The sequence below is a fragment of the Spermophilus citellus genome (assembly GCF_964194105.1).
Source record: "Spermophilus citellus genome assembly, chromosome: 12".
NCBI lineage: Eukaryota > Metazoa > Chordata > Mammalia > Rodentia > Sciuridae > Spermophilus > Spermophilus citellus.
The window spans coordinates 37,397,355-37,418,174 of NC_138198.1; positions in this window are offsets into that span (position 1 = coordinate 37,397,355).

Here is a 20,820-nt window from a genome sequence, read left to right on the forward strand (position 1 = left end):
TCAAAATTGAAGTGACTGTTACTTTAATGACTAATTAAACTTATCCTTTTAATTTATACTTCCACATTTCACTGAAGAGGTAAATAATGCACAAAGTTGTTGGCTGTTAGTGGATAAATTAACTGGATAGATCATTGTTCCTCGATTTCCACAGTCTGCTGACAAAGTCAAAATGTCTAGGCTAACCTTTAGAGAGATATGAGAACTTAAATGCAATACTCATAGGGCCACTTTATTAAGGAGGAGGAGGAGGAGGGGGAGGAGGAGGAGGAGGAGGGGGAGGAGGAGGAGGAGGAGGGGGAGGAGGAGGAGGAGGAGTAGGGGGAGGAGGGGGAGGAGGAGAAGGAAACTAAACCACACACATAAACATTTTTCATTATTAATCAGAATTTTTGGAAATTAATGAAAATTGAGTCTATAGAAGCAGGATATTTTCATAGTAAGTAACCTTGTACTTGTGAAACAACTAGTGTGTGTGTGTGTGTGTGTGTGTTTGTGTGTGTGTGTGTTTGTGTGTTTGTGTGTGTGTGTGTGTGTGTGTTTAACCGCCTCTTCCTCCAGTAACTTCAGGAGTGGGGACAGAGAATCTGCTACTGATGTGGTCCTGGTCCAGACACTGCAAACAAGATGCCCTATTTATTTGATAACCCACCTTTCACATGATTTCATGTTTGTTGCTCTTAGTGCTGTCTTTCCAAGAGATATACAGGGATGCTTCTTTATTATTCTCACAGTTTATACAAGCATCCAGGCAGTGTAGCACTAAGTATTACATCCTATGGAGAGATATGGTTCTTCCCTAAATAATAAGTTTGTATCACCTCCTGATGGGAGGTGGACATTGGGAACTACCAGAGTTGGGTCAGTGTAGCCTCTTCCCCTCTCCTCCTCTCAGTGTCTCTCTCTTTCTCACATGTGTCAGAACCTCAAAGCAATCAGGAAATGGTATCACCCCCCCCCCCTTTCTAGTTGTTCCAGGTAGATGCTCAGGCTACTGCCATCTCATAATGAAATCCCTGGCTATTATTTTAACCAAGTGTATTCATCTGCTCTGTGTTCTTGGTTTGGCCATTAGTAATGAATATCATTTTGTACATACATGTCTTTTGGGCCACTATTGTGTCTTTTCTCTTCCTTTAGTTGATACTAAAAATTCTGCCAACAGTCTGGTGTACAATTAATCTGTCATTATAAAATCTATATTTTAACAACAACAACAAAAAAACACGCTTAGTTTATCAGGCTAGAAGATAGTTAGTCAGATTAAAAAAAAACAAAAACAAAAAACCTTAGCAAAAATCTCATTAATTCTAATAAACAAAGGAGTTGAGTGGCATGTTACCATATTTAGGTTTGATAAGAAGCCTTTTTGTCATTATAAAGTTGAAAAATGTCTTGGTATATGCATTTTTCTATGTTGTACTGTCATAAATAAATAAAATGGAAAAAATAGGAAGCTGGAGAAAGAGGCAGCTAATATTTATAACAAGGCAGGTCAATCTATCTATTAAATAAAAAGTTAAAGTGACAGGTGAAATTGAGAAGTCAAAACAGATCCTTTTATCTGGTTATAAACATAAACACAAATCTCTTAAAAGAGTCTCACTTATGGAATATTGACTTTGTGTCCATTCCTTAAGACATTTTATCTCTTAATTCTTCAGGTAATTCTGTAACAGAGGTTTGATTCTCAACCAAGCCTCAAATGGACTAAGCATCTCAAATTGGAGTTCATACTACTTCTAAGTGACAGAGCAAAGGCCTATATTCATCCACCACTTTCTTTGTTTTTTAGTACAAGGGCCTGAACCCAGAGGCACTCAACCAACCACTGAGCCACATCCCCATCTCTTTTTTGTATTTTATTTAGAGAGAGGGTCTCTCTGAATTGCTTACAGCCTCAATAAGTTGTTAAGTTTGGCTTTGAACTCATGATCCTCCTTCCAAAGCCTCCCAAGCCAATGGGATTACAGGCATGCACCCCAGTGCCCAGATTACTCTACCACTTTCTAAAGAAGTCTTTTATCTACAAAACACAGTTCCATTAGCTGATTCTATCGGCTCTGATAGTAGAAATTAGCATGTGATAGTGTCAAGTTTATGGTAAAAATATTTATTGAAAAGAATGAATTGTTATCATTTGGATCTGAAATGTTCCCCAAAGGCCTATGTGGTAAAGATCTGGTCCTCAGGTTGGTGCTATTAGAAGGTGGTAGGAACCTTAAAGAGGTAGAGAATAATGAGAGGTTTCAGGTAACTGGTGGTCTGTGTTCCAAGGGAATTGAGGGACACCAGCCTCTTGCTCTGTTAACCAGCTGCCATGAGATAGGCAGATTGATTCATCATGGACTCCTCACCATGACAAGCTGCCTCACTACCTGCCCAAAAGCAATGAAGCCAACCAACCATAGCTTAGAACCTCAAAATCTGTTAACCATAGTAAACCTTTCTCCTTTTAAGTTGATTTTCTCAGATATTTTGTTACAGTAATGAAAGGCTGACTAATACATGAATATAACCTACCCTCCTGTAGTTTATCACTTAGCCAGAACAGATTTTTAGCAATAAGGGATTTTGATAGAAGGGTTGAAACAGTCAAAGATGGTTCAGAGACTGTATGAGTAATTCTACTTCAAAAAAAGCAATAATTTTCAGGAAAGAATGCAGATGTTTGAAACATTTAATGGTTATTTAATGAAACCTCAAAATATTCAGTACTCCCAAAAGGTAAAGGGGAGCAAAAGAATAAAAAGAAGCAGAAGAGATTGTTGCATTGGAGAATCAGGCTGTAGGTTCTAGGTTGTTTGACATTTGGACTACACTGCTTCCCACAGAGATATCTTCAAATTCCATCCATTTACTTAAAAACCTATTTGTTTTTAGTTGATGCTTTAATAGATCTTTATTAATTTTGTAATATAAAAAATAAAGTGAAAAAAACATAATGAGATTTATTAGAAAAATGTTCTTTCTTATCAGGATAGTAAGCAATAATCTGATGGCAAGACTCTGAATGATATTGAGTTCCTTAAGAAACCTCTCATTCACTATGAAATACTGAAAATATAGAATCCTTATGCAGAAATACAGAGCCCCAAGATTTTTTTCAATTCCTAATACACTGTATTCTAACTTTTCACTAAACAGGCTTTTCCCCATACTAGCCCCAGTGTTTTTTATTTTAGCCAAATCTAATATTTTCATTCTGGGCTCAAACAACAGTTACATGCAGCTGTATGCAACAGGCAACTTCTAATTATTGGTCAGTGACAGGAATCTGGTTAGACAGTTTTTCATTGCTGTGACCAAAATACTTGACAAGAAGAAGTTAGAGGAGGGAACTTTTATTTTCACCCACAGTTCTAGAGGTTTAGACCATGGTGGGCTGAGTCCATTGCTCTGGGCCCAAGACATAATAGAACATCACGGCAGAAGATTATTTTGGAAGGAAGTTGTGCCCTTCATCACAGCCAGAAAGCAGAGAGAAGGAAGGAAGAACAGCTACAAAGCAGATAAATCCTTCCAGGCCATACCCCCAGTGACCCACCTCCTCCAACCATACTTGACTTGACTACTGTTACCACCCAGTTCATAGTCTAATCATTTAACATCTGAATATTCTGCATTAACACACAAGCTTTTGTGGAACTGCATATCCAAATCATAACAATGGGCAAAAGAAAAAGGCCAAGGTGAGTGTGACATTTAGTTCTTGTGTGTGCACATGTTCTCATTCTCCATCTGTGTCAGGGCTCTTTGTAGAGAGTCAGAGAGGACTGATGCCATTCTTGACACAGTGCACTGTGCAGCATTTGGTGCCTATGGCTACTCATAAATATTACTTGATGGTGAGGATATGGAATGTTAAGTGCTGCAGTGGGACAAGGAGAGAACTGAAAAATTATGGAGCATGCTAAATCAAACTGGTATATTTAGTTATCTTTGAAAAGTAATAAGAATATTTTAATAATAACAAATATTCCTTTTTCTTTCAGAAGGTGATGAACCACAAGTCTAGCTCCTTCACCTATCTCAAAGGGAGAAAACAGAAGATAAATTTGCTTCTCCAATAAATAGCTCTTCCTCTTTGATTAACTTCATATTTTAAACCTAGAGTGTGTTCCAAGAAATCTCTGTGAATTCAATGTTCCAGAGATGCACATATGCCCTCCCTTTGATCTTGTTAAGTCCACACCAGTTTGCTAACTACATGCAAATGCAAAAAGTAAGTCATATCATATTTTGGAAGCAGTCAAATTGAATAGGAAACCACACTTCAGAAAGCACATATTGAGTTTGGTTGTCTTTAGGTAAGACCTCACTGCTGTGTACTGCAAAGTTAAAAGAGGAACAAATCATACTGTCAAAGACAAGTGGGCTGTGTGAACTGCAAGCTCAAAAGCCTCACAGTAATCTCAACCACATGCCAAATCTCCGAAAGTGGGACAGTGTCTCCTTTGGAGATGGGAAAAAAACACTCCGAGGTGTGCAAAGCTGACAACTCTCCACAAGAGATGGATGAGTCTTGGAATGTTTTCTGCCTTCAAGTAATTGTTCAAATGCTCTGTAAGGCATCTTCATTAGCAAAATAAATACCTTTGAGAGCATTTTTTTATTTGTCCAGAGCAGAACTCAAGTAACTATTTCCAGGAACGTTTAATAGGTCAGAAATTTCAAGGGTAAATCCCTGATACTTTGAAAATACACATAGTGTTTCTATTTAAAATGCTCTTTTATATATAATGAACCTATTTAAAAAATCTAATATGTTGAACCTTCAAAAATGAGTTTCTCTACTGTGTTATTATTCTGACATTTCATTCTTGGTCAGTCAATCCCCAGTTCACTAATATACTCCACCATTTGACCCAGCTATTGCCCTTCTAGGACTATTCCCTGAAGACCTTAAAAGAGCGTACTACAGGGATACTGCCACATCAATGTTCATAGCAGCACGATTCACAATAGCTAGACTGTGGAATCACTAATATACTCAAATCCTAACTGACTTCACTTCATTCTATTGTTTGCTCAGAACAGATTATATAACAGGTAAAGTTTGAAGGTGGAGTTTATCAATTAAAACACATAGCCATGAAGTATCTAAGTATCTCTGGCTTAAGCCAGAGAACTGACTCCTGTGGTTCTTAATCCATGTGAAACTTTTCTAGATGGAGTGATTTTGACAAAAATTGGCAACATTATAAGTTTTCAGCAAAACAAAAATACTACTGGATGTATTTTAAATTTTAGAGTGCATCCATTCACAAGTTAAATGTGTTTACTTTCATATTCTTTCATTTCCACAGTACCCACTCTGTTTCTCCTTCTGTTATTGAGATGTAGACTAACACAATGGCATGCAACTGGATTCCCTTTCCCAAGTTTTTATACCATAAATTGACCTCACTCCCCCCACCAAACAAAACATAAGAAGAAAAAAAAAACACCACTATATTCATTCAGGTAAAAAAAAAAAAAAATATATATATATATATATATATATATATATATATATATATATATATATATATATATCTAAATGGACCAAATTTGGCATATATTCTTTTGTATTTCTTGTGAACCAATATAACAGTTACTTTTTAGGGTAAAATTATCCTTCAGTGAATGATAACAACAGAGGTGATATTGCATCAGCCAAGGAATCTTCTTAAGATTTTGAGAAAAGTTGTTATTTAAAAAATCTTAAGTATATTTTATCAAAATATTTTAACATATCTTTATGTAAGTAAGGCTGTGTTTTCTCCATTACCACCTGCTGAGCTGGTGGAACTGGATGGATAACTTTAGTTTCCATATGAAGACTCTCCTAACTGTTGCTTCCCCTGGCAGCTTCTTAATCTGGGGAAGCTCCCAGCAGTGGTTCCCTAGGGCTCCCTGCTTAAACTCTCTGCAGCTGCTCCTCTCAGCAATGAATGGCTGCAGTCAGCAGTTGAATCCAGCAATTACAGCCTCCTACTGTTGCTCCCCAAGAGTCCCATTGCTTCTTACATGCTCAAACAATCTCCAACTGCATCTTCATCTCTCAGGAGAGGCATATTTGAGCATCTCTTTGTCAGCACCACTTCTAAAAGACCTCTCGGATCTAGATATTCCTCCAGCCTCAAAAACTTATCTACCCTTGTTCTCACCTCTCCCCCTGCCCTCATTCCACTTTACAGAGCAAAATAATGTGCATCTTACTCCCAAGTGCTTCTTCAGTCCTAGCTGAGTCTTGAAGTAGCATCTTACTCCGCTCTGAATGATTTATTATATACACACTAAAAGTCACTTCCAAGATTACTACAAACTAACCATCACTTCCTTATTTATCACTTAATCTCAAACCCCTCTCCCTGCCAATTACTTCATCCCAAACATTGACTATGAATCTGCAAAAAAGAGGACTATTGTATCCTATGTGCCCTGCAGATACACTCATCCAACCTCTATCCAACTTTAGTGCACTCATTTGCCTTCACATCATTTCACCCCCTGATTTGTATGTTTTTTGAAAAGAAAAGTTAATTTTTATTTGCTGATCTTTGTATCCCAACATACATGAAATGCTTAACACAAAGCAAATGTTCAGAGAATAAGCCTTTGCTGCAATAGAATTTAGTATTCAAACTTGGTTAGCTAGTTTAATGGAGAAGAGTTTCAAGTTGCTTTTAACTAGTTTACCCACAAGGCATGGTTTCATCTATATAATGTAAGGATGGGGGAGGGGGATGGGGTGGTGGGAATTAAGGCCAGGAATACTGCTGGACATCTCTGAGCTTCCGGGGTAAATATACAACTATAGCTCTACAGCTTCTCTGTAGCTTATTTTCCTTAAAGTGGCGGTCTGTGTAGATAATGAAAGACTGCTGTTTCCACTCATGCCATTGTGTATTTGTAGCACTAATATTCATTAAAGATGCAACTGAAATGTTAATGATAATTGCACCCAAAAAGCTAATAAAGAGAAGCCCAAGGCTCACATAAATGCCAACATTTAATAATTATGCATACTTTTAGCTTTCCCCCTAATTTATCTTACTTTCTGATAATTAGTTTAGTAAATCTGAGATCCCAACATATGTGTAATTAATTTTAAAATTTGTTTTTAAATTTGCTTTTCCGACTCAGGAATGAGATATATTTTCCCAGAATGTAAATCGGTAATTATCTTTAAATAAGATGGTTACCTATATAGAGGACAGAACTTAAAACCAAAACAAGCAAAAAAAAAAAAAAAACATGCCTCTTGAGAATATTTACAAGTAGGAAACACTTGAAAAAATCAGTATCAGCAAGAATCCAGTCAGGAAGCCAGAAACCAATGTAAGTATTTCAAATAAAAAGGATCTAATAAAGCAAGCAGTTTACAACTGTGATAAAAAGCTAAGAAGACCAAGCATGTGAAGGAGGGGCAGATTAGAGATTTGTAATAACAAGGAGCTGCTGACATTCCTGCAAGTAGGTATCACTGCCAGAGCCCAGAGGTCAGACTGGTAATGGCAGTCCTATCAGGACATGGGGTTACCTGGTGTGAGAATGCCAATGTCAAGGTGGGATGTCCAGCTGAAGCTGTTGCCAAGGAGAAAAGCCTTGCAGGAGACAGTGCCCATGGCAATGAGAGGGAAAAGCAACCTTACTTGTTCATTCCTCCTCTCTCCTAGCTCTTTCTTGCCAATGTCCCCACTGGCTGAATCCTTTCTGAAGTCAGAAAAGATATACTCATGGATGTGATACAGGGCATACTAAGAAAGAAGCAAAGAATGGCTTTGAGATCAAGTTGGCAAAAACCAGCGCACAATATCTTTTATTTAACTTTAGGTAGCAATTAGCACCCCCAAAATGTGAAATTATTTCTAATTAGCTCAAAATCTTAACATTAGTACAAATTTATTCTGTGTTTAAAAAGAAAAAGAAGAATTTCTCCATGGGAAGGGAAAGTAATTACTTTTAACAATATTTTACAAATTAACTTAATTATGTATATTCTCAAATTAAAAAAAGTCTCTTGGAATCAATGAGAGCAATATCAATTCTATTCTAACTGAAAGGGAAGGAGGAAGGAACCTGTCTATACAATAGTAGGTCTTTAGAAAAAGAAAGATCACAACATCCATTGAATACCTATTCTGAATCAGACACTTTTTGAAAAGTCTTATGTATCTAGTTGTTTTTTAAAATTTCATGACAAACCAGAGAGCTGACATTACATTTTTAGCTCTTAGAGGATGAAAGAAAGTCTTAAAGAGATGACAACACTTGCTCACCACAAGGAGGAACACATGTGCAACTTTGAGCAAAGTCATTTGCACATAGTAAGTATTGAACTGAAGTGGAACAGCACATCTCCTTCAAATTAAACTGCAGGAATCCAATATGCCCTGTTAAAGTGAACTATCTTAGAATGAAAGGGTCCTAAGCAGAGGTAACAGCAATGAGTATGTGTTACCTTACTCTGCACTGACAAATAGCTCTGAAATCTATTCCCCTTCTTCAAAATTCTAAAATGTGTTCATCTACCCACTTGCTCAAATCAAAACCAGAATGAATTTGTAAAATATCTAAAGAAAATTTCAATTGTTTAATTCTTGACTCTTTTTAAATGTTAACATTTTACTTGGGTTTGGTATTTGAACTCTTTTTTTTTTTAGTGGTTATTGAACTCTTGACTATAATCTTTATAACTAATTCTGCCCATATAAAATATATATTTTTTCTTAAGATAACATTGCTAGAAGAAAAACAAGTTTTGTAAAATGCTTGTATCTCATTTATTATTTTTTCTCTGCAACATGCCATCACTCTGCTGCATTAGTGAAAACATGGGGATTAGCAGAGGATAAGGATGCTATGACCTGGAATGAAAATAAGCAAACTAACTCATGAATACCTAACTAATCCTTTTAATTTAAAATTTTTTCTTGTTATGTCAGCATTCCTCGTGTTAATGCCCTGAAGATAGCATCAATACATTAGGTCACAGCTTAAGCAAAATTATTGGCATGAAGCCAAGGAGAAAAAAAAATTATGCACATGTATCCAACCAATAGAACACTCTTGAATTCTCAACATTTATCAGGTGCTGTTATGGATATTTGGGAGTCAAAAAGGATTAAGACAGTCCTCATCCTCAAAGAGTTTTCTTTGGAGACTATAGATGGATGTAGGGGGTTCATGAGTCTCATGTTCATGTAAGCAAATACATAATATGTTAAAGGTGTGAAGATTTTACTAAAGACAGGATTGACAGATTTCATCAGAATTTTAAATGGGCTCATGACCACAAACTTTTAAAGAATTTCTGAGCTAAATGCAAACCTACCAAAGTGGGTTAGAAAGCTAACAGCTAAGGGAAGGTGTATAGTCCACCTTCTCTGTCTACTGCTCTTACTAGATCAGTAAACAGAAGGTGTGGAAGAGATGGGAAGTGAAGTGGTATGGGGTAGAGGAACACTGGGACTTAGACCACTCTGACCCCATAAAATAAACTTTGCCAATGGTCTCAATTGCACCACTTTCCTTTTGATATTACATATGATTAATGCTTATTTTTCTGCTATAAATCAAACAATATCATTAACAGATTAAAAAATTCTTCTCTACTATATTTTATCAGTGACTTAAATAAATTTATAAAGGGTATAAATTTAGAATTTAACTGATGAAAATATTAAAATCCCAATTTCCTTTGTCATAATAGCTTAATTATGTATGATTTGGAAAGCAAAACAGAAAAATTACTTTATAGATCAAATAACATTACAATGACTTCTTAGAAGAGAAGTTATTCCACCTGATTTAGATTTTATTTGCAGTGTTTCTCAAAATAAGTGTGCCAGCTAGAGGTTGATAATCTTTTATTTATAGAGAGATTTTCCTAGTGATCATACACATTACACTGGGATTTGTCATTTATTACTTACACACAGTTATCAGTTATTTCATTTTTGAAAAAAATATTTTCTCTGATTGTCAGCAAATTAAGCATTCTATAATTCACAAACTAAACAGAACTCAGAATTACTACCAAGAAATTTAAAATGTGTTCGATCCAAGCTTTGAGATATTTATCAAACTATGTCCTTACATCTTGTAATAAATATCCACTATTCATTAAGGGACTTTTAAGGGCAAAAAATATTGCTTAAAGTGTTAATTACTTCAAAATAAATTCAAATTATTTTCAACTGTTCATTATCAAAAATAGAAGTACTGTTCTACTCAGTCAAAATGAAAAATAATGTTCCTCTTCTTTATTATACATCCTATTCCCAGATATCTTATTATTTAATCCTTGCCAGTATGATTCAAAGCTACAAGAGGATAAGGCAGGGCACAGTTGCTCTTCATCAGCACACAAACTGTACAAATGCGTGTTTTTTGCCTTTCTTTTGCCACATCCTCAAATTATGCATTCATGAGTGAATCCAAGGCACAATTCCTTCTTGTTGGCACAATTCCTAGTCAGCAGAGATGCTCATTTGTATTCCAATATTGTTCCCATTTGTTGTTACCCGCTCACAATACTCCTTCTCTAGGAAAAGGGGTGACTCAGATGAAAGCCAGAAATGTGCAATATCTACAATATTATTTTTCTTGTTCCTTACCTGCCCCCATTGGCAAATGAAAGTATAGTGGAAGTATAAATTCCATAAATGTCATCATTCCCTTTGAATATGGTAAAGAGTACATTATGAAATTTAGCACAGCATTAATCTATAATATTATTCTAATATCTGATTTCCATTAGCCTATATTAAATTTCATATACTGACATTTGATTAGAAAAATATGATTGCTATACTTCTGGCAAAAAATATATTTAGAAAAAATACTATTTATTGAAATCTAGCTTATCTTTCCGCTTACTTCTTTCATCTCAAATGCATAAAATAATAGACAATAATCATGTTTTAAAGACTCTGAAGGAGAGAGTGTGAGAGTAAGGAAGGAAAGAAGGAAGGAAGGAAGGAAGGGAGGAAGAGAGGGAGGAAAGGGAAAGAATAAGAAAGGGAAGGAAGGTAGGTAAGGAGAGAAAGGATACTTAAAAAAAATATATGTGTTCTGGAACAAAAGCCAATATTCAAATGAGAATTTCACTAAAAATCAGTTCAATTAACCTTATATCTTGTGGACTATACTAGCTAAGCCAATAACCCAATCAATGCTATTATATTTACAGATAGATGTGAGGCAATGGCTTCCTAGAACCTGGCCTGATATGCTGCCTTGTAACAATAGTTATTCTAGCCATTCTGGATTGCATGAAAAGAAACAGAAGACCTAGATCTTAAAAATGCATTCATTTAAAAAATTGTTTTGCAATACTTCATGAGCACAGACAATGGGCTTGAGTTTATCTGTGACAACATTTTGAAGAATGCTGTCATTTAAGTACAGATCATAAATGACACCTGAAAGACTTAATTTTCCCAGTTTCATAATTGTTTAAATATCAGATCATTGATCTCTAGACCTCCATGGTACTATCTCATATATTTCAACAGATTTACACATTTCCCATTAGATTAAGTGCTTGGGAAATATAATGATATTCCTATTAACTATTGAGGCCTATTTTCCAGAATTCTAGTAAGTTCCTATCTTCATAAATTGCAAACATGAATCTTTCCAACCAACCAACAAAAATTTTAAAATGGAGTATTTTTAGGTTCAGTTTCATTGTTACAACTACCTTATGGTAGGGAAAACCTGTAAGGACTAATATAAGCTTATTTGTATCATTTATTGAACTTAATTTGTCTTTGGTCCTGAGACCAGTAGTTGAGTATTAATTGGACTTTGTTAGCTTAGTATAATATGATTTCATTGGATTCTACCACATTATATGAATTGGAGTAAGTAAAGACTAGTTTATAGTAGAGCAGGAAGGAATTCCTTGCAGAAAGAATGAGAAGGAATATATGACTACTTATTTCCTTAATAATTTTATATCACTTTTAGTCAATATTTAAGTAGTAAATGATGATCATTTCCTCACAAACAGATATCATTAGATATCATCACTTGTAAGGTATCCCTACAAATTTATCTCTCTTATCTTAATAATGCTGTAAAGACTCAGATCATGTACAGAAACCCAAGTCTACTTTTGGGGAAACCTTATCCCCTTTATTTGTAGTAACTTTGCCAAACAAGTCACCTCTGTCACTTACCTAAGATTATGTTTTGTAACTGTTTTATTTAATTGGTATGCCACAAATTTTCATTCCTTAAAGCTAAAGGTTCTTAGAGAAGGGTAGTAATATACAAGAAGTTATGGGGCCATTTTAATTTTAGGTGTTCTCATACTAAAAACATTAAGAACATGTATTAAGGAACTTTGTCCTTTGCTTTGTGTTTTTGAGCATGTTTCAAACTGGTTTCCTATGTATAATCTTAATCTTTCTCTCCTGTGTAAATAGAGATGGAATGACACAGGTGAGAGCCAGTCTTAGAGTCTTGTTCTGAGCCCTCACTACATGTAGGCAGTGACTGCTTTGACATTTGTAGGCTCTCTAAAACTTTGCTAGTACTGATAATTTTTCTTTGGTTTCATTTTTTTGCTTGTTGAAAATTTTGAAATGTTCATTGTTGCGAACGGTGACTTGAGTTTTCTAACGTACATGGCATTTTGACATGCTTTTTTTGACCATTAAAGCTTTCCTCCCCTTTGAGTCTTTTCCTACCCAGGTCCTAGGATGCTGCATTTCCCCCCTAAGCTCAACATGGAACTGAAGTGTGTTGCCTGTTCTGTTGCAGTGTGTATCATGTAAAGGTCTTAATATTCATAAAAAGGATGTTAACCTGAAATTAAGATGTGCTGGTACCTAAAGAATATGGATTTATACTTGTGGTTACATGGAACAATTGCTCTCCTGATACTAATTGGTCATATAATTTTAAAGTATCTCCACTTGGTACTTTAAAAAAAGACTCATTGAGAGCAATTGTATTTGTGAGGTTTGCCTCAGGAAGGATAGGTTCTAAAATTTATTCATGGATTAAGGATTATGCAATAATCAAAAAGCTATCTCTGTGTTATTAACTAGCACCTTTTTGAATTTATTTATTTATTTACTTATTTATTTTTACTTCCTTTCACTTTCGGTTATACTGAAAGGTGTTATGAAGAAAAATCCAGTGAATGAGCACTGTGTCCTATAGCAGTTACTGCTGAGATGTCCTTCCACAGTGAAAATGTTTCTCCATTCTGAATAACAGGATCAGGGTACTGAGAAAAATGTTTTAACCTTATGGACCATGAAATGAATAACAAATCCTGTTTTTCTCTCTGTATTGGCTGCTAGGAGTCTTCAAACTAAATATTTTACGAAGCTCTGAAAGTATATAGAAATCCTGGCATAAACTTTATGATTCAACTTCACCTCTGACTGCATCCTACTCTTTCCTTATTTATCTTTCACCTCCTATTTCTGCTATTCATCTTGATATAGTGAATATTTCTTTATAAGCCACTTTAAATCCCTTCCAACATAAAACTTTGTTAATAATAAATGGTGTTTTAGTGTGTCGTGTCGTCTTTCTAGTTTACAAAGGCTTTTTCAAAATACTGACTAAGCCAGACCAGGACCTCACATTGTTATTTTGGGGGATCTTTGGGTAGCATACTGTGAAATAAGATCCAGTGTAGAGTGATGGGTATTTATTAAGGCATATTCTTGTGACCCACACTGGGAAGAAAGAGGAAGGAAGTAGGACAAATTGAGCAAAAAATTTTAGTGCATGCTGGACAACTAGAAGTTCTGGAGCTTAAGTGGCCCATCAAAGTTGTCCTAAACTGAACTGCAAGAGAAGGGCCTTTAAAACCTCTGCCTCAATCAGGGCAGAGGTTTTAAAGGCCCTTTTTGGGAAAGCAAATGAATCTCTACACTCCAAAAGAACTGACCAGTGAATGCTCTCTGATGACACATTCCCAGTAGGTACAGAAACAATTTTTCCTTGATGAAAAAGAAGAAAATGTAGCATCCTGTCTAGCATTCATATGATATATATGTCAAACCCTGGGGAAATGGCAATATCCTAGGAAAGTTAAATATACTCAAGATCTTATTTTGGTCATGTAGTTATGTACTCAAATCTACTCTGCTCAGAGAACACACATAGTATATCTACCTGAAAAGGCATGAGGTGAGTGATAAACATCTATTTATCATATATATATATATATATATATATATATAATTTATATACCATATGAATATATATATTTCATATATACTTAATATATAATATTAATTACATGTCTATTTTGTGTTATATTCAATCTTGTCTTTAGACATTATGGAGAAGTCAAAGTACAAAATATTCTAGACATATATTTAAATAAGCATCATTACATTTTATGCTTCTATCATTTTGGTGTCATAATGGGGCGCTCTAGCTTCATAGCCAGTCCTCTCCAGTCTTGCACATTTCCTCATGAACAAAGAAGATTGATTGCCCTTAGTAAAGGTTGCATCACATGATTAGAAACTGAATAGTTAGGTAACTCGATTTACTAATACTAAATACACACACACACACACACACACATTTCATTTTCTTCCTGAATATGTTAGCAAGTTACTGCCATCTTAAAACCAAACCCCAAATTATTACATTCTATAAATTCCATGAGTGCATAGGTTGTTGGGCTCAGATGGTGAAAGAAAACTATGTAAAGAAATATGTAAATATTAGTGGAGGTCAGGTGCAAACATTAGTTAGCATGATGCTCAATGAAAGTTATGAAATTTTTCATTTTTTAGCATCTTTTTTATCTTTTTACAATCTGAGGCAAATAATAACAGTAGAGCTGCTTTTTGTTTGTTTTTATTTGTTTTCTTCATGGGTTTTTGTTGTTTTGTTTTTGAGTTTTGACTTAAAGATCTGCTTAAGTCATTTCAATTGGAAAGAATGAGTGTTAAGAGAGACTTGAAAATCACTCATTTTTGAGGGAAAATTTAGAATCCAGGTTTTCTGACTTCTACTCCAGTGTTTTCCTTCCCGATTACTCCATTCATTTATATTAAATAGCTATAAGAAATCAATAGCACCAAACTTCCACATTGTCTGTGTTGGCAAGATAACTGCTTTGTTATTCCTTTTCTAAAAAGATTTTTGAAAAACTAGCTCCCTGGAGTACACATTTGAAACAATTGAAGATGAGCTGTGTTTTTACCAGTCAATGTATGTTTGACATCAGTGATTAATACGGTCTTCCCTCAATTGCTGAGTTTCTTTATCTTGGTGAATAAAGGATTGACAAATTGTTAGGCAAAGAGCATGTGCTTCAAAACTATCCAGATATACCTGAGTATCAGGCAGCCTAACACATTAGAGACTGAGGAAATGTGCACATCAGTTTATTTTTGTTCCTTGAGAGGAAATGTAGCTTAAGTGGGACTGACTTTTTATGACATTTATTTAGTTCTTGAATTGACTGACAAGCCTATTAATGTATTCCCTGAACTTTATTAATGTAATTGGAAAATAGCCTACATGCCAATCAACTTATAATAAGTAATTATGTTCATAAATGCTGTAAAATTATTAGCTTTTAATTTGACCCCACCACATACTTTCAAAACAGTAGCCTGAATTTTTGTTTTTTTCTAGAGGAACAAAATATACTGACAAAACATTCACGAAGGGTGTTTTTAACTGCTCAAATGTTCACTATCACCAAATGGCCAGCAAAAGTGACTATTACCATAGTAACTCATGCAGTCATTTTTAAACTATTAACTGCATTAAATAGTCTATATAACATATAGTTAAAACAAAGTTCTATGACTATTAAACATGTGCCTGGGAAAGACTTATGTCCCACAGTCTGGTTTAAAAATAGATACTTAGCATGGAAAAAGAGAGAATGGAAAAAGAAAAAGAGGACCCATTTAGTATTCAGAGATGCAGTACTTAAACCTATAAATTTACAGTGTACCAGCAAAATGTCTGTATCTTAAATGACTCAAATATATCTTGTCTATGCCCATTTTTTTTCCTCAGATAATAAAAATCTTTTGTAGTCTTTGGTCTAGAAACTCAGGTCAAAAGGCAAAGAATTGAACAAGAGAACAGATTACATGTGGATAACAGAAAAATGTATTTGTGTCTTGTAATCTCATGTCAGTTTTTCAAGCTGGACAAACTCTTGCCCTTTGGAGTCCCAGAATAATCTCTGAATAAAGATAGAGTCCTGTAAAAACTTTATCATATTCTTATACAACACTTTATAATAATGTGCAGCACTACAATATGTGACAATTGGCGTCAAAAAATATTGAGGAATTTCATTGATTTATTTTCAATTTATACTTTTTTTCCTTAAATCAAATCATTTAATTAAGAAGTTTAACCTCATCACATTGTAAAAATACATATTAATAAATTAAGTTGTGTTTGCATTCCAGTTTATTTTTACATAAGACAACAGAGATCAAATTAGAAAAATTATAGGCTATTTTTTTCCAAACTTAAGTCTTATACTTAAATTACATTTTACCCTTGAATTATTGAAGGATAAGCTCAGAGAAGTACAACAAAGTTGCTCCCTCAATTTTTTTCCATTAGGCATTAAGCATTCAAGCACTGGCACCACATTATCATAGAATTTGTTACTAATTTTACTTAGAAATATTGCAATGCTATTTTTGAATTCCATAGAGCATAATATTTCTATACAACCAACACATGATTAATCTATAGAGCACAAGTAAATAATGTAAAGGGCAATACAAATATACATTTTCCGGTTTCCTAGCATTATAATTGCACATTTCTTGAAATGTACTAAAATTGGGGGTATGTAGCTCTTACATTTTAGTATGCAACAGAAGCAAAATAGTTTGATAGTTCTGTTTGCATTTGGAGATTATAAGTTAGCTAGCATGATTTATGATCTACTAAAAGTAAATCTAAGTATAAAGCATTGTGCACATATTTTTTTTTCAATTACTCAATGTTGAAATAAAGTAATTCTAGAACACTGCCACTTTTCATTGTGCCTTGAATCAATGTAAACAGAAGTTGGATGGAGAAAGTGTTTGGAGGCTAAGAGAACTGCTTTTAAATAGGTACCATCATATTTCAAAAAGTTTATTGAAGACCATGCTTTTGAGCAATCTAAGTCAGACTCAGAAAAGTATTGTATATTGTCTCTCATATGTGGAAGCTAGAGAGAAAAAAAAAAAAGAAGAAAAAGTGGGAAATCCCATGAAAGTAGAAGGGAGACCTTTAGAATAAAAGAAGAGGGTCAGGGGAAGTGAGGAAAAAATAGTAAGGGAGGTTTGGGAAGTGTAACTAATCAAAATCTGTTTTTATGAATATATAAATATGTCAAAATGAAGTCCACTAATCTATATAAATATGCAGATAAAAAATTATAAGTTTAATATTTCAATATATATTTATCATAGTTTTCAAATACTTATTTTAGTGTATTAAATATTGGTTCTTAAAGATTTATAGAAGAGATTATTCAAAGGAAGTTATGAAGTAAACATACAAAAATCATCATCTGGCATTAACCAATATTGATTTTCTTGATCTTTGGGGATTTCTATGCCTACAATACCCTTACATTTAATGGTGTTTAGGAATATAATTTTCTGAAGACAATGACAGCATATCTTTCAATATTGTTACTTATGTTTCATTTTGATATCTAAATACTAAACATTTTAAAATACAGTCCTTCACAATACAGCACCTCTGGAAAGGCTTACCTTGCACAGTTAGATGCACCTGCATTGTTCTTGGTATATGTTGAGTCTGAACAGAGCATGTGTATGGGCCATCATCTGTCACATCCACATTCTGTATCTGGAGGCTGTAATCTCTTTTATTCAATGTTGAAATGGAAACTCGAGGATCCACTGGCCACTTATCACCTCCAGCAAAAATAATACTTGACCAGTTCAGCCAGGCACCCTTTGAAGCTCCATCTTCCAAATAACACCTAAAAATTACCAAAGACAGAACACTATTAATCAAAGTGAAAATGAGAAACAACATTATCTTTGGTCTGAGTGTTATTTCCAAATGTTGAATAATAGCACAACATCAAATGCAAACATCAAACTCAGGAGACATGATACTGATACAACTTTCATTCCCAATGCAAATCTGTTAACAATACCTGCATACATTTGTGTGGGGGGGGCGAGGTGTTTCAATATATTTAAATGGACAATCAAACTCCTTTTTTATCCTGTTTGGATGAAAAATCCTAACAAATCTGAGTGAAGTAGAATTAATTCAAATAACAATTTTCTGCATTAAAACATATTTCTTTGTTAGAAATTATGAGCAGTAGTAAAGGTCTCTGAGTTAGACGGATTTGATTTATTCCAATTCTGAATATAATGAACCAGATATAAAAAGCATAGAATAATGTCACATGTGTTATTATTATTTTTAATTGCCCAGTGGTGAGCCTGTACCCAGAAACTATAAACTGCATTTTATTGATAAAACTGTAAACTGCTTTTACCGATGGATGTCTTAATTAAATGTAGCAAAGCTAATATAATACTTTCAGGAGCAAATTTTTACTGTCTTTTCAATAAACTGTCCAATAGTTTTTCTAGGAAGCATTCATTTATTCTGAAATATTTATAAGTACTTATTTATGGATTCAAAAGGTACTACTACCATTTCTCTGTAAAAGTTTGAGACTACTAAGGAAGACTAGTTGAGTAATCAATTATTACTACACAGAAGAGAATATTTTTATTATATCATGTACAGACACATTGTAGACAAGACAGGGTTGCTGGACCCAGGAAAGGGGTTTGGGAATGTAGAAAAAGACTTTCTGGAAGAGGAAGTCCCTGAGGGGTTTGGAGGACAGGGCACTGTGAACAGAGGTGTGACATGTGGGTAACACCAGGTAGAAGAAAGGGAGTGAGGTGTTCCATGAAAGAACAAAAAAGCAAGGGACATAGGGTAAGAGGGACCAGCCATATGATGATGGCAAGCATAATAGCAATTTGTATATTTTAAGTCTGATTTTGAAACCATTTACTCAAAGTCATATTCTATAACAAGATTCAAAAATACAGCTTTGTATCTAATAGCAGTCAAGCACTTGAAGATTTACAACAGAAGGCTGTGGTCATATGCCAGTGATTTTGCTGAGGACTAGAATTATATGTTTCATCTTGAAAACGTTCCGCTACAAATTAAAGACTGGTTTTCTTAAATGAGTACAAAGCACAGCTACAGAATGAAAACACACATACATTGAAATAGTTTGACAGCATTTCCACAGAATACCTTGGGGGATTGAACACAGTGTTTGAGATTGCTGCAAAATTGCAAGCTGAAGGCAACAGGGCAGGCTGCTGCCAACTGCATGAAACTAATCACTGGGTGAAAAAGTAAGCAGCAAGGTACACTGCAGAATCTAATTTGTAGACAGCTTTACCGTCTACAGAATCCCAACTACTAGAAGTCTTAAAGGTCATTGTTAATTGAAAAGCTTTTCCTTATGTATTTAATGAAGAAAATGAAACCCCTTTAATAATATAATTGAACAATTACAGTATATTGTAATTTTAAATGATATGCAGAAAGAAGATAGAGGGGACCATATTCCTCATTCTGCAAGATCACATTTGCGCTGCTGTAGAGTAGAGCTCTAAATACCATGTGTAGGACTGTGTCATTTAGCATCTGGGTTCATCAAGTGTTTATTGTGTGACTGCTGCATTCATAGCCTTTGCAGTTTGTCATATTGGGTACTCATTACAGCCCAGTAGGATATGGACTGCTTTGCCCTTAATCACTGGAAAACAAATAGAGATGTTTAGGTTAAAAGACTTTCCCAAGCCACATTATTAGTGGGTGGCAAAGTTGAATTTATAATCAAGTCTTCTCTTTCCACATTCAATGTGTCCTTTCCACTGTAATGCAGATCAAAGACTTTTTAAATGGGTTTCAGAAATGGGAAGATGATTAGAATGTTGCAGATATTACCGCAAGTAATTTCTTATTTACTGAATGTGACCAACTGCTTAACCTGTCCTATTCTAAAAGAAGCAGAAAATTAATTATTAATGGATATTTTACCATGGAAGTGTGATTCGGAGCACTCTGCTGGGCGATTCCCTTTCCCTAGAGACAGTAGCAGCTTTACTTTTATGCTGGTGTAGAGGAAGACATTGGTTAAGAGAATAACCAGCAAGTCTTAGCATAAGCGTTATTCCCCTGCTTTGGCATGCCAAAGGTCATCACAGAAGAATAGAACTTAACTACTGCACTGTGTGGGAAAACTAAAGGGAGTTCTTTATGTCTCGTTGAGGAGGATAACTCTATTTTATAATGGTCATTGGTCCTACCCCAATATTTTTCAAGACATACATTAGAAAGACCACATGAATGAGACTCAACATATAAATCTGTTGGATTCCTAGTCCATGCAGAATTTATAATGTAAAAAAGGATGAGAAAGCATGTTCATGAATAGCCCTCATGGAGAACAGGGAGTGAAAATGAGGTTATTAAATCATCATTCTTCCAACTGGATCATTCTGAGAGTCTCTGGCTCCTGCCCATGATATTACATCCATGTCTCTTCTTCCCACAATAAACAGAATGAAACTTTTAGAGTTTAAATCAGATCATCAACAACTCCCAGCCTGTTTCATTCATAAGAACACACAGTCCAGCTGGTGGTCAACCTGTCCTTGAGGCTCTCCTACCCTTGTCTTCTCCACTCTCTTCCACTCTGCTCTAGACCAATCTGTTAGGTGTGTTTCCAAACAGCCAGGTGTGCATGTTTAGTTTGCACTGACTGTTTCTTCTGCTTGA